This window comes from Phocoena phocoena, chromosome 1, assembly GCF_963924675.1.
Source record: "Phocoena phocoena chromosome 1, mPhoPho1.1, whole genome shotgun sequence".
Taxonomy (NCBI): Eukaryota; Metazoa; Chordata; class Mammalia; order Artiodactyla; family Phocoenidae; genus Phocoena; species Phocoena phocoena.
The window spans coordinates 149,195,053-149,210,895 of NC_089219.1; positions in this window are offsets into that span (position 1 = coordinate 149,195,053).

Below are 15,843 nucleotides of genomic sequence, written 5' to 3' on the forward strand. Positions count from 1 at the left end.
ATACATACATGCACTTTATTGTATGCCAAACACATATCAATAAAACTGTTCAAAAAATTGTTATGCCAGTTTTCCTTTGGTAAGCTTTTTTGCCTAATATTTCTCCTTTGTTCCCCTTTACTTTCAATTTTTCTGTCTCGTGAGCCTTGGGTGTGACTCATAAATAACATATACTTGGATTTATTTTTATTTCTGAAAATCTGTCTTTAACAGGAGGATTTAATTCACTTTTGTTTGTTATCCTTACTGATTTGGTACATATCTATTATCATCTTGGGCTTTCAAATTACTGTACTTTTTAATTTGTTCTTTTACATTCCTTTCCTGTCTTTTATAAAGTGTTCTTTAGTCATTTTTTTTTTTTTTTTTTTTTTTTTTTTGCGGTACGCGGGCCTCTCACTGTTGTGGCCTCTCCTGTTGCGGAGCACAGGGTCCGGACACGCAGGCTCACCGGCCATGGCTCACGGGCCCAGCCGCTCCGCGGCACGTGGGATCCTCCCAGACCGGGGCACGAACCCGCGTCCCCTGCATCGGCAGGCAGACTCTCAACCACTGCGCCACCAGGGAAGCCCAGTCATTTTTATTTATTCTATCCCTACTGTATTCTATCCCTTTTTTTTATTAGTTATGCAATCTTTTCCCCTTCATATAGTTATTACCCTTATTAGAAAGAAAGAAAAATACACCCAATGCAAAAAGCCGAATTGACAGTACATCTTATTTTATAGCACAGTATCACCATTAGTCCATTCAACACCTCTATACTCTTTTATGTATATATGTATGATGCATATATGTATCATAATACATATATGCATAATCCCTATTCCTCATTTCCCACTCCCACTGTTATTTGTTTAATGTGTAGTTTTCTAATGTGTCCCTATAAAAGGTAATTATTGTGCATGTATGTTTAACTTACATAAGTGTTACTGTGCTATACTTCATTCTGTAACCACATTTCCCCCAAGACTATGTTTTTAAGGTCTACCCATGTGGTTATGTGTGTCTTTGGTCTTTTCCTTCTCACACTGCTGCGAACACTTAGAATTATCCAGCTTTTTGATATTTGCCTATCTGATGTATGTAAAGTGATATATCATTGTATTAATTCTCATTTACCTGATTAGTAATGATTATGTCTTCTGTAAATTACCTCTTACCTCTTTTATACAATGTCTCTTGAGTTTTATTACTTTTCTGGTAGATTTGTAGGCATTTCTTATGTATTTTAAATATTTTATTTAAATATTTTAGTTCCTTGACATTTTTTTCATAGTCAATCGTCTATTAACTTTACACATGGTATCCTTCCTTAAACAGAAATTCTTAAGGTATGTGTAATCAAATCCATCAATTTTTGGCTTCATAAGTTTTACCATTAACATTTTAATAGGTTTGAACATCTCCTAGGTTGGAAAGGTAATTGTAACTAAATTAATTGTTTTACCCATCACTTGTAAATCTTTAATTGATCTGGAAGTTCTCATTTTATATGTTTTTAAATAGCGATCAGTTTTATTTTCTTTAATGTAAGCTAGGTTTGCCGACAACTTTACCCTCATGGTCTCTATGATTGTCTGTCAAATTTCCCTGTGTACTTGGGTCTCTAAGGATCTGTTCTGTTCAGTTGTTCTATTTGTTTTTACTTGCAGTAATGTCATACCAACTTTATGATGTGGTTTTGTAAGATACTTGCAAGATATCTTGTAAGATAAATCTCTTTTCTTTGTTGTTTTTGAAAGTTTGCTTAGCTATTTGTGAAACTTAATTCACATAAATTTGAAATAAATTATATCTAAGTCCTTTTAAAATGCAGCTGGAATTTTCATTGGAATTTAAATGAATTTGTAAATTGTTAGAATCAGTATCCTTATAATATTTTCATCATGCCACATTCAAGAGTATGAAAGACTTCTGCATTTTCAGATCTTTCCCTATGTCCTTTATTTATTTATTTTTAATACTATGATCTTTCATTTTATTATTTTTTTAATTTATTATTTATTTTATTTATTTTTGGCTGTTTTGAGTCTTAGTTGCAGCACATGGGATCTTCATTGAGACATGCAGGATCTTTCGTTGGTACGTGCGGGTTCCTCTCTAGTAGTGGAGTGTGGGTTTTCTCTTCTCTAGTTATGGAGTGCAGGCTCCAGGGTGTGTGGGCTCTGTAGTTGTGGTGCATGGGGTCCAGAGTGTGTGGGCTCTGTAGTTTGCAGCAGATGGGTTCTGTAGCTGAGGCGTGCAAGCTCAGTAGTTATGGCGCTCGGGCTTAGTTGCCCCGTGACATGTGGGATCTTAGTTCCCTGACCAGGGATGGAACCTGCATCCCCTGCATTGTAAGGCAGATTCTTTACCACTGGACCACCAGGTAAGTCCCCCTATGTCCTTTAATATAGTTCTATTTTCTATATACATCAAGATCTTGTAAACTCATTATTAATTCCTTGATACTTACTGCTTTTGTCTCTCTTATGAATGGTATTTTATTTTTAATATTTTCTAAACATATTTTTATGAGCTGATCTTCATCTAGTGATCTTGTATGATAGTTACCCTAATTACAAAATTTTGTCTGGTACTTTTCTGCATTTTCTACATACACAATCAACTTGTCTGTGAATAATGACAATTTACCCCTTCCTTTCTAATTCAGTAAGTCCTATTTCTTTTCTTTCCATGTAGCTTCAGCCAAGACCATTAGTAACACCAGTCATCTAAGAACTTCACATCTTAAAGGAAATGTATTGTCTAAAATTTCTCCACTAAATATGTTTGCTCACTATAGTTTTATCGTTAAGAAGTTCCCTTTTATCCCTAGTTTGCTAGAATTTTTATTATACATGTGGATGATTTTCTACATCAGATAAGATAATCAGCATTTTTAAATTTATTTTTTATTGAAGTATAGTTGATTTACAGTGTTGTTTTAGTTTCTGGTGTATAGTAAAGAGATTGTTGGGTATGTATTTTTTTCATATTCTTTTCCATTATGGTTTATTACAGGATATGGACTATATACAATATACATGTGCTAAACAGTAGGACTTTGTAATTTATTCATTCTATATATAATAGTTTGCATTTGCTAATCCCAAACTCCCAGTCTATCCCTCCCCTTCCCCCCAGGTAATCAGCATTTTGAAGACACCCTTACATTGTCTTCAGGTACCTCTTGTTATTGATTGGTTATTGCTATCAATACCAAGATCATTTGTAGGTGATCTAACTTTCTTTCTAGTTGGTTTTAAGAGGTTTTTCTTTATGTCCTGAAATTCCCCTACAATGTAGTGGATGATAGGATGTTTAATGTATTCACTTTGGTTCCTCAATCTACAGATGGCCACATTTATCAGGTCTGGAACTTTCTCCCTGATTATTACATCTCCACCATTCTTTTCTTCAAGAAATTTTGTTGCACAGATTTTGAATTGTCCCAGTTATTCCTTCTTCTATCTCTTGTACTCATTTTTTTATCTCTTTATCTCTCTGTGACTCATGATGCCAATTTCTTTAGCAGTATCTTCAAGCATATTGATTTAACACTGTTCTAATGCAAGAAGATCAATTTCCATGGCCAACTTATATACTCATCACTGAAAGTTCCTCGTGAGTCACCATATTTGATTTCCTGTACACAGAAACAGGAGCCTGTGGAAAGTTGACTCATCTGTGCACAGCCATGGGGGATCTGCTAAATTTGGAAAATGCTTTAGGGGAAATTGAGACTCAGTTGAAGGAGCAACACAATGAAAGAGAGCTTTAAATAAAACAAATGTTAAGTTTCCTCTGATTTCTAACAAGTAGGACAAAATGACCCCATTAAAATGTACTTGGAGGATAATTTAGCCCTGAGAATTGTATACCTGCTTTAGAAGTCCATCCAAAAATATCCTTCTTAGAAAAGAATTTCTTTTCCTTTTTATCTCAACTCAATTCGACAGGTCTCAAGGCTTTGCAAGGCCCTCAACGATTTATGTTTTTAGTCTAGGTCCATCTGACCAAAATCCCACAAATGGGTCAGCACACATGAACCTCTATCTGTTTCTCTTTTTTAAGTCACTCCATGCCTCCACACAACACGTGGCAAAGTGGACACATGGGAACATGAACTTGGCTGAGAATGAGCACCTGGAGAAAATTATACTCTTCCTCCAAATGATAGCAAGATGGAGAGGGGTGGGTTCTTTACCAGCTGCTTATCAGTAACAAAAAGTTATGTAAATTAAATTTTATACAAATTTGGTAAATATTTATTGTGAGAAGAAATTTTGAAAAATAAGGTCTTTAGAAAATCTGGCTAAAAATTTTTCTGATATCCAAAAATAAAATCAGTATAAAAAGCTACTCGAGGATTCAAAATAATTTTACCATTCATAAAATTATGCAAATATGATGCATACTTACCAAAAATATGAAATTAAATTGGAAATACTTTTGAGGGGAAAATTGGTTAAAATTACCTCAAAAACTACTATATGTGGCAGAAATATTTTTATAAAATGAAATCCCTAAAGAGCTATGAAGAGGCTTTTAAATGAGTTGAATTTTAGGCAAACTAGACAAATTGATTAACAAGAGAAATGGTTTCAGCTAATTGCTTTTAGGCAAATGGATCATCATCCCATTTTAACAAGATGATATCTTCTTAAGCTACAAATATTGGGCTTCAGTTTTTTTAATGTGCGATGGAGGTCAATATACAATGTATATGAGTAGTATGTAGAGAGGTAGTGTATTAAACTACTAAGCCAAAGAGAAAAGGGGGCCTTCAAATAGCTATTATAGATAAAGACAGAATTGAGAAGATTTAAACTTTTTCACTGATTGAATTGAGGGTATAGAGGAAAAAAAAATCAAGTTCAGAATGAATATCTAATGGGATAACTGGAAAACTAAAGGACCTAAGGTAGAAAATCCCAAGTGTAGAGGCAGAGCCCATCAGGATACCCTGGATCAGAGATAGGAGACAGAGGTAGGAAAGGAAACACCATTGATAAGAGATGCAAAGAATAGATACTAGAGAGCAGAAACAGAGGATGCCCAGAGGTCCTAGAGCTAAAACCAGCTACTCTTAGCTATTTTGGTAGGAAATGTGCCTGCAAATTTAGAATGGCTTTACCAAAAGTCAAAGATGGTGGCCCATAGCCCAAACAGAAAAGTTCTTTTCTCTCCCTCAGACCAGAAGAGGTATCTTAAGTGTGATGATACAATGTTGATGATGTGATGAGAAGGCTGGCTCAGCGTGGGTGGATCACATACCCCAAATGCCTTAAAGAAGACTGAGCTAATGGGCAGTGGTAAAACACAGCACCTGGAGAAAAATGTAATAATCTTTTGATTGTTGAAATTATCATTAATAATAAAATAATTCTGATTGTTCTGATTTGTTGGTGAAGCTGACTTCTGTGTGGTAGGGGCAAGGAGGAGGGAGAAGTTTTTACTCAAGAAGCAAGTGGCCATAACCATAGTCTGAGTTGGAGAAACCTCCCCATTTGTACTCTTGGATGCTAACTTCAGAGTGATTCAGAAAGCAAACTCCTAGATGCTGCAAGTAACTGGTGTGTAATCTGTGCTCTTCATGGGAGTTTTTCTGTCTCCATCACTTTTCTCTCCCTTTCCCTACTCCCATCCAAGCCTGGCTTTGGTGGCCTTCACCTGAGCCTCCATTGCTCCCTGCCCTTCTCTATCTTATAGTCCCTGAATGTCAAGTGTTCACTTGTTTACTTCTTTTTCTCCGTCACTACACTATGAGCTTCTGGAGGACAGGGACCTCTGTTTTTCGCCTTTGTATCCCAAGGACCAGTGCCCAGGGTGGAAGACAATGATGAAAGAATGAAGAGACAGGATGGATAAATGAATGTATAGAGGAGTAACTCACACATACACACATAGACACACACATATGCAAGCACCAGGCACACAGACTACTGGTGTGTTCCTCTGATGCTTAGCCTTGGGCCAGGTCTCTCTGTGCTGTCAAACATATTCCTCAGAGAAGTTGCTTTCAGCTGTCAACAGTTTCAGCTCACCATCTCTCTAACTGTCGTGTTTAATACCAGTCATGCAGATCTGGAGTATTGCCTGAGATTCCATCCCCATCTCTGGTAACTATCTTCATCCTTTCAACCTCTCCTCTTTGGTGGCTGTCCAGCATTTCCTCTCCTTTAAGAGGAGGGCAGCAGCAATTTGCTTTCTTGCCATGTTTAATGTCTTTGTCCAATATCTATTTGTCAGTTTTGTTGTATTTTTCTCTCTCTGCATTCACCTTGGATGAGGGCTTGTCCTTAGTATTTGCCTTTAGAAAAGAGAACAAGATGCCTCCTGGAGCTAGGAATTTATGCCACTGGTTCCTGCTGAACTCAGCTACATGGGAAATAGAATGCTCACACACCCATCAGAGACTGTAGGCACTGGAAACTATATGGTGAGTTTTCATCCTTCAAAGCATTTTCAAAAGCATTATTTTATTTGAGTCTCACAAGTGTAATTTAGGGCAGGTATTATCCTCTAAAAATACATCAGGGTTTTGAAAAGAGCAGTTGGCTCTGATTTTGTTTGAGCTCTTCCTATCTGCTGGTGTGACTATAAGCAAATCACTTACTACCCTGAGCCTCTTTATTCCCAACTCTTACATTGTGATAAGTAATACCTGTCACTTTCCTATCTTTTAAGTTAGAACAAGTATATATAATAGCATGTGCCTAACCATTTCGCACAGTTTCGAAAAGGCTCAAATAAGATAGCATAGATGAGAGTTCTTGATGTCTTGAAGCATTATAAAATCAAAAGGGATCGGAATTGTCATTACTAAAGTATTACTTTTACATGTAACATATTACCAAATTCTAGGAATGGAGACACTTCTTGATGAGCAGAACTCAAGTCTCCCAACTCCCATTCCAGGACTTCTTCCTCCCCACCCAGACTACCTGTTTCAGGTGGAGGAGCTGGACTTCTTCCACCAAGGAGAGCAGCAAACTAAGTTTCTCTCCATCTCAGTGACTCATGGAAGAGGAATTTGATTTGAGCCAGAGAAACGAAAGCAGCCGACCTCTCTAAACACCTGTGACCTATATATCCAAATAATCGCTGTACAGCCAGCCCAGAGATCTGTTAAAGGGGGTAATATGGAAATTCACATACTTCTTTTGTTTTCTTTTTGGTTTTCCATGGTCTCTCAGTCATGACTCCAAGACCTGGGCAATTTTCTGATTCACTGAATGATTCAACTCTCTTAAAAGCACTTTAGCTTACCAACAGATTCCCTTTCTGGCAAATACTTCAGTGGTTGCCATCTGGGAGCTTTCTCTTATCCTACATTTGTGAATTTTTTTTCCACTGGGGCTAACTGTTTTTTAAGTGCTTTTATGTATTAGGCCACAATTGGCATGAGATCCCCAGTAAGAAGCAAGCTGTGGCCATGCCAATGGATTGTAAAAGGAGAGTGACCTCAGAGAGTAGCACTGAGGTTAAAGACAAACCTAAACAAACAAAATGAAATTATATTTTCTCAATTCAAAAATAACTTGATGGAAACATCTTAGCCTCAAATCCAATTGCTTTCACCAGGAAAGTGATGAAATTGGCTCTGTTGATAAAAGCCGGCTCATCTCCCCTCCCTAATTACATCAGCTTGACCCTTTCTTCTGATTAAATGCTTATAATTTTTCTCCCAGCATGTAATTTTTTAATTATAATATGTTTGAAGAACATCAAAATTATTTGGCTGTTTGCAGGGTGATTGTTGACAGCAGAGTCAATTCGTTTTTTTCTCTGATGTGCTGAGCACCCAGTGGGTGCCTGAGAAATAATAATTGATGATAGAGGCAGAAATGTCCCTTTGGACGGGTGATGGGCTCACAGGCAATTGTGTGTGGGAAGGAGAGGGCTCTGGACTCACTGGAGGCTGCATTCCTGCATCCCCATGCATTTGGGATGGCCTAAAAGAAAGTAGAGAGATACTGGATTATGTACCCATGCTCATCACTGTAGAGAAATTTCTACTCAAAGACCTTCAATTAGCTCAGTTGGTTTTCCCTATGTTTGGGGATGGGATGCAGCAATCTTTTAAGAGAGAGATTCTATTTAGAAAATATTTACTTCTCACAGTTAAAATAATCTTAAACCAAGTAAAATACACTATTTTCTGGACCAAAAAACCAACCAAAAAAATAGAAAACCACCCAGATTTCTGCAATGATGGGATGAGAAAAGAAAAGATAGATTTAGGAAAAAAGAGTCTCTACAAGGGATACAAAAGGAGATCAGGATTCTATCCAAATTTCATCGTAATGTAGATAAATGGTTGGCCTTAAATATACTGTTCTCAAATTCTGCTTCACCACTTACCAGCTGGGTAACTTTGAGTTATAAGCTCATCCTCTCTAACCTTGATTTCCTCACCTGTAACAGTGGTAACATCATGTACGATGATGTTTACGTGAAGATCTGTAACAGAGCACCTCACACGACGCCACAGTGAAAGTTCTCGGGAAGTGTTGACAATAGTTATTATATCAAGAAGTTTCTGAATTAGCATTCAGGCGCAGCCTTCTTCGTGTGAAAACTGTAAACACAGTTTAAATTCACAGCTGTCTGGACCTCTCTGAGTCTGTCCTTTCTGGAAGCAGGTGGCCGGACAAGAGGGCCTCTGGGGACTCCATCTGAAGGAGCTACTGGTCCGTAGCTCTGAAGGCACAGCCCTCTGACTCAATTACCTGCTTGTCTGATCTGTGTGTATTTTTGTTTGTATTTTTTGTTTTTCCTGGAGTCAGCCTCGTGACCCTCAGACCTGAAAAGGATACTGAAATGCCAATTCAATTTACCTAAAACTGGTGGAGCCTGAAAGCCTGGCCTACATTCACATACAGCTAATCTAATACAAATTGATTTTGTTTTTAAATCCAAGCAAGTCAGGAAATTGCTGTGGATTTTTCCAAAACACAAAGGATCCTGCTTTGCTGCAACTGCAAGTCTTCTGACTTAGGCTTCCTGGGTCCTAGTCTTTGAAGTCCTAGTCATGCTCACCCCACAGCTGCTATCACTATCCCCTTAACTCCCCACCCCCAACCTACAACCCTGCAGATGCCGATCTTCATAGAGATTTCAGGAGCTCCAGACCCTGATGCCACAGCTCCCCATTCAGTTGCCCTGGGTGCCAGTTTGGCTCTATCCTTGAACCTAAAGTCTGATCACTCAGACTTATTTCTGAAGCTCCATAACCAACCATGTACTACTGTTCTGGTAACTATACCCCTGGGTGTGAGCTCTTATCCAGAGTAACTTGTGACTAACTCAGTTCCTCTAAAACAGAGAATCTGCACTGTTTGGGACCTCTATCTCCACCCACAGGACTGACTTCCTGAATTCTGGGGCAGGGCTCAGAGCCCTACAACACAGGATCCATCCCCATTGCCTACTGCCTGCCTGTTGATCTGCTTGCTTGGGTTTCCTCAACATCCTGACATGGGGCTCCTCATTGTCCATAATTCATTTCAGATTTCACAGATGCCAGCCTCTCGCCCAGACCAGCACTGGTTGTTTATCTGCAAAAAAAAAGCCCTTCAAAAGCATTTTTATTGAACTAGCCACAAATCAATTTTAAGGTGAATTTCTGGATATGAAAGAACGGATGGGATTCAGATGTGACCATTTAGGGGAATATGGCAAGAAAGAAATTACCGTGCCACATCTTGGAGCAAATTCGAAGTCATGCTAATTCTTCTGAGGATATGTCCAAATGCAGCAAAATAATAATATCTACTTAGTGAGGTTGGAATGATTAAATGAGATAATGACACACAATAATCACTTAACACATATTGACTGTAGTATTATGTTTTTTTTTTCAAGTCCTGAATCAGCAGGATTGGAGATGGGAGAACTGAACAAGGTCAGAAGCTGGAAAAACCAGGTAACTGAGGTGGATCTGGCCTGAGGCGGGAAGGGCACATTCAGCTACTGGTCTCAGCAGGAAGTCCAGTCTAGCGGACAGCACTCTTTACCTGGAAACTATGGCAACAGCCAGCAAGAATTGGGCTTCATATGGAGATCTAAATAAGCAAACAGGTAGATAGGAAGTCAACAAGGGAATGATTAAAAGTCTTGGGTTTGAGAAAGAGATTGGGATTTCCATCCCTAATTGTATGGGAATTACATACAATTACATACAAGAATTACATAATGTGCTAATTAAAAATGGAGATTCTCTGTCATCATCTACAGAGTTTTTGAATCATGCAGTCTGGGACAGGATATTCCTAACAAGTTCTTTTTTTAATTTGTATTTTATATTGGACAAGAGTTGATTTATAATGTTAGTTTCAAGTGTACAGTGAAGTGATTCAGTTGTACAAATTCTTTAGAAGATTCTGATGTGATGGATTGAGGACCACTCTTGAGGAAACTTGAATGTAGAGAGACAGACAACAGCAAAGCAATCCTTAGGACTAGAGGAACCAAGTCATCCAGAAAGTTAATTGGAGGAAGATTCAGGTCCAAGGATTCAGTCAACACAACTGTAGCACTATTCTGAGCCTCAGGAAACAAGGCAAACCCCCCCCCCATCCTTTTGACTATTAGGGGAATCAAGCCACCCAAGAGGGGGTAGGAAGGTTTCAGGTAAAAAAAGAAAATGAGTCAAATAAAAAATGTTTTTCTAAGCTCAAGGAAAATAGCAAGTATTTTGATCTGATGCTGTTTGCCTCTTGCTCTCTTCATCCATTTATTCATTTATGAATTGAGTGTATCATGATTCTGGATTCTATTGTTCCAACTATGAGCTTGCTCCTGAATCTGTGAACTGCACCTAAAACTCCTCTTAAGAACTTGATATATACAAAGTGTAATTCATCATCTTTTTGTCTCCAAATTAACTTTCTCCCCTAAGAGAAGGTTAAGGGAGACACTTTATCTATCTATATTGGCTATAATGAGTGGTAGAAGGGCAAGGATTTTCTAGCCATTTCACACACCTTGAAACAGAGGCTTGAAGAAGCAAAATGAATCCTGCAGCCCTAATTCCCAGCTTGGGGTTCATTCCATTTTGTCCCTCACTGGTGAGCTGAGTGTCCCTAATGTGGTTTGGAAATGGGAACTGGAGAATTATCTGGGCAATCTGTCTAGTGGATAATTTGATTCAAGAAAAACATAAGGAAAGACTCCATCACTCAAAGTCATCTGCAGCAATAGCTTGATGTATTGCCTCCAATTCCACCATTAGCAATTCATTCTTTAGAAAACATATTTTTAAATGTAAATAAATACCATTGCCAAAATAAATAATTACAGCAACATTTTTCAAACTGAGTTCCCAGGACCCTTCGAGGTTCCTTTGAACATTTCCCAGGACCCACCAGAGGGGACAAGGCTCACCAACCCCTTGAGTCCACCAGTCCCACCAGCTTTAATCAGAGGAACTTTTTTATCTTTTCCATGAGAAGTTTAACAGCTTCCATGCAAGAGCATTTACAGACAAGGTGCTTTACCTTTACCTTCAAAATGTTAAAAATCATTTTTAAGAGTGGAAAAAACCTGGAAACAGCCTAAATGTCCATCCTCCTAAATTATACTGCTTCCACACAGTGAAATGTAGGAAGCTGTTAAAAGGATGAGATAGACCTATGTGTTCTGATATGGAAATATCTGAATACATCAATAAAAGAGAAAGTCAAGTAATAGGAGAGAGTACATATGGGCTAGTTCTAAACGTGTTTAAACTACACATTTATACATTTGCATATGCACAAACTAGTTTAGGAAAAGTTCATAACTTTTAACCTGAAAATTTGGACTTGGAGTTTGGGTTATACATTTAGTATTTCACTGTATTCTGTACGAGTTCCTTTTATTTGTTTACCATGAGCATATTTTGATCTTTGAATAAAAACTAATTTAAAAATTTTTGAAAGTGACTGCATTAAGATATCATTGTTCAGTATGAACACATTTGCAGATATTAGTGATCACTTTCTCTCCACAGTGACAATTATTTCCGAGGAAAGGAAGTCCTGGACAGATAAATGCTGATATGAAGGTGGTATAAGGAAGACAGCACTCACCAATGGGGTGTTGCCTGGCAAATAGGTGGGATGATGTGGAGAGTAGCTGACCTGGTTGGTGCCCTGACATTTGACAGGGAAATTCTTCCTGGTGGGGAGAAATTATGAATGACTGAGAGAAAAAATTCTCCTTTCCCATGTTTTTTGCTTGGTCCTCTGATTGTGAATATCATCTATCTGATTCCCAGCAGAGAAACTAGGTTCAGATGGCAGGAGAGTGAGAGTCAGCTATTAAGGAAAATAATTTTCTTTGAGGCATCAGAAGGCTGTTATTTGGGCTGGACAATGATTCTGATTGTTGCTCAACTCTCCACTTCCTGAGTCTGGGTAAGAGGCAAGAGTCCTTGTAGTCTAAAGGCACTGGAGTCAGAAAAGCCTGGGTATGTGTTTTAACTCCTTTGATTAATCACCTGTGACCTCTGTGAAATGAAGGAATTAAACTAGATTTTCTCTAAGCTCCCTTCAAACTCCAAGCTCTGTTATAATTCAGAAACAGGCATACAAATTTCCAAGGGCTTCCCACTCCCTCCTCTATTTCCGATTTTTCTCTCCCTAATTGACTCCAAGAATAAAACACCTGCCCTCCTTTCCGTGGACCTTCTCCTCCCTGGCTTACATGGGCATGTGCCCCTTTACGTGCGTTTGTATGCCAGGTTGAGCCCATGTCCCTGTGCATCTGTGTGAGAGATAAGAACTCCTTTACCAGGACCCTGTGGAACTATGCTAACCCGACAGTCGGTCATGCTTACTCAGATGGAGAACAATTAACAATCACAGTTAATTAACCTCCATCCTCAAGTGGCCTCTCAGTATTCACTTAGGAAGGCAATCTAGGTGGCCCTGGTCAAGTCATCGTTTGATGTACAAAACCACTCTTACTCTCTGTAGATGAGTTCCCCACAACCTACACCCTCCCCTTGCCCCGACCTGGTCTGGGGGGGAAAGGTCGCTGGCGACTAGGAGATGATGTCAGAGCACAGCGGGGACATAGGTCAAATGGAAGCGGCACCTTAGATCCAGCCCAGGGCAAGTCTAGACTATAAACAAGCTGCTGCCTGGGGATCCTGCATCCTGTTAACCCAGCCTCCCTCCTTGCTTGCTCAACACTCCCGTGGGTGGTCTTGCTGCAACCTGCGGTTTGGAGAGTGTCAAAGAGCTCTTATTATGTAAACACTGCGTTCCAGCCAGCAGAGACAGTGCACACAGGGTTCGTGTCTCCCCTGCTTACTCAGGCGATGCTCTCTCCACGAATGGGACAGTTTGTCCTCCATATCTCAGGTCATGGGAGCCCCAACTTCCAAAGTACCTGAGAGTCGTCCTTGACTTCTCTCCTTCATCCCCCCAGCCAATCAGCCACAAAGTCCTGTTAACTCAGTTTCCTAAAGTTTTCTCAGACCTGCCCACTCCTCTCTATGCCCTCTGCCTCTCAGCTCTTATCACCCCTTTTTGATGGGTTGGCACAGCCTTTCAACTGGCCTTCCTGTGCCAGTCTTGCTCTTGAAAGACTATTCTTGGCTTTGCTGCCCAAGTAACCAAATAAGCAAATGTTATCATGAAACTCCCCAAATGCAATCGTGACACCCATGGAAAAATATTCAATGACCGTTACTTTTCTCCACAAAAAAGGGAGGGCAGCCAAAAGGGCCAATCTTCCTATGGCCTCCAGGGTCTTTGGCATCCTGACACTAAGTCTGCCCCACAACAACAGCATTAGGTGTACTTGCTGGGTGTCAAATAACTTATGTCCAAGATAACAAACTGGGTTTTCGTATATGCAAAATATTTTTGAAAGTCAGGTGCATCTCACTTCTTGCTATTCTCAAACATGTCCTGCTCCCCTAAACCTCATCACTTCTGCAGGTGTCATTCCTTCTACAGAAAGTGCTCTTCTTGTCAATTTTATTATTTGCCATTCAAGATCCAGCCACGGCATCTTCCTCTGAGTCCTAGCTCCCCTGTGCATGGCCGGCTGCTCTCTCCTCTGAGCCCCTGTGGAATCGTAGCATCACAGTGTTATGGTGCTGCCTGCAACTACGTACACACCTGTTTTCCTCCTTGGGTTGGAGCTCTTTTGGAGGCAGGGACTATATTTTTCATCCATCCTGATGTTATATCTTCCTCTGTGCCTGGGACTTACTTAACCAGGTTTGCAATACATGAGGGAGAGAGGAGCACTGTTGATAGGAAATCAGTAATTCAAGTAGCAAAACATCAACCTGAGAGGGCAGGAGAGGGCACTCTGCTGGGGTCTTAGAAGAGAGCTTCTTTCTCCTCCCTTGGCCCCCACCACGCCCATTCCCCTCACCCAGGGCCCCAACCCCATTCCCCCATAAGGTGTACCTCAGCGGGAGGCAGAATGCAAGGGTCTCCGAAAAAGGGGGATGGTGCTGAAAATAAACCTCACTCCTAAAGGGCTGAGGACTTTGGATTTTAGGCCACTGTTGCAGTTTTGAGCTTGTCCTATTTGCTCAGCTTTTGTCAGGCTCAATCTGGCAGGATGCAACATGATGAAAACAGGGGCACTTCCTTTACACAAGTAGGTAAGTTTGAGGCAAGCAGCCTTTACTTGATAAAATTTTGAGGTACCTCAACTCATTTATGAGGCTCTTTCACTCACCTCCAGTTGTATCTCACGGTCTCTCCTTTGCGTCTACCCTCATTCAGGTGTGCAGCAGATGAGCAACTCTTACTTCTGACCAGTCCTGTCTGATGAGGCCCTAATTACAGTTCCAAACAGAAATTAGTGTCCACTCGTCATCAAATCCTGGTTAAATGGTTCTTTAACTTCCTCCCCTTTTCTACCCACCACGCCACCCCCCAATCTCCTCAGGGAATACACTGGGGGCAGGTATAATAACAGCCCTACCCTCACTGCCTTGTCCACACAGTGGGAATAATAATATTCCCTAACCCAGAGGGTTATCGTGAGGATTGCAAAGATTAATCAAACCCTTAGCACAGATAAACATAAATATTAAATAATAATGGTAACCAGAAACTCCTTCCATAGGACAGGGATGCCTTAGATATTTTTCAATTTTTAATTATTTAAAATAAATAATCATTTATTAAATGTGTCTCTCTTTCCAACCCCTACAAGCAGATTCTCTGAGTTGCTTTTTTCAGGAGCAACTACTTTCTTCTAGTCATCTTCCCAAGTACCTTCACCTGGAACAAATTATTCTGTTGGTTGACATGTTTCTCCACCGGCTTCCCTTTGCTCTTTGTACCTGACTCACTTCCAGGAAGAGACTTAAGAAACCCCAACCACCCAGGTCTCTGTCCTGTCAGTATACGTCCCAAGTGCACAGATGAGTCCAGGGTGTCATATACAGCTGTCTTGGGAAACCAGATGGTAAGAATTCTACAGGAACAAAAAATGCAAATATTTACCTCAGAAGGTCATCTGATTTTTTTCTTTCAATGGAATTGAGACAAACTCTCCCCAAGCATTGCTGAGTTGGCCAAATCTCCCAAAGCAAAGACTGAGGGAGAAAACCAAACTCAACATGACCAAATTTCTCTCCTTGGAGGATAGCCCTGCTTGTTCAAAAGAGGGGCTGGAAACATCTGGGAGTGCCTCCACCTAGTGCCTTCACACAGAACCTGATTTAGAGACTAGTCCTCCAGCATCAGAGAAGATTAGGGAGAAGTGGAGCCAGAAAAATCCAGGGCGTCTTTGAACTGTCATCCTCACTCCTGCTGCCCTGTGTTAGAGCAATAGCCCTCTGCCGACTGCCCTACCACTCTCCCCCCATTGGAAACCACTCTGTCCTTGCTC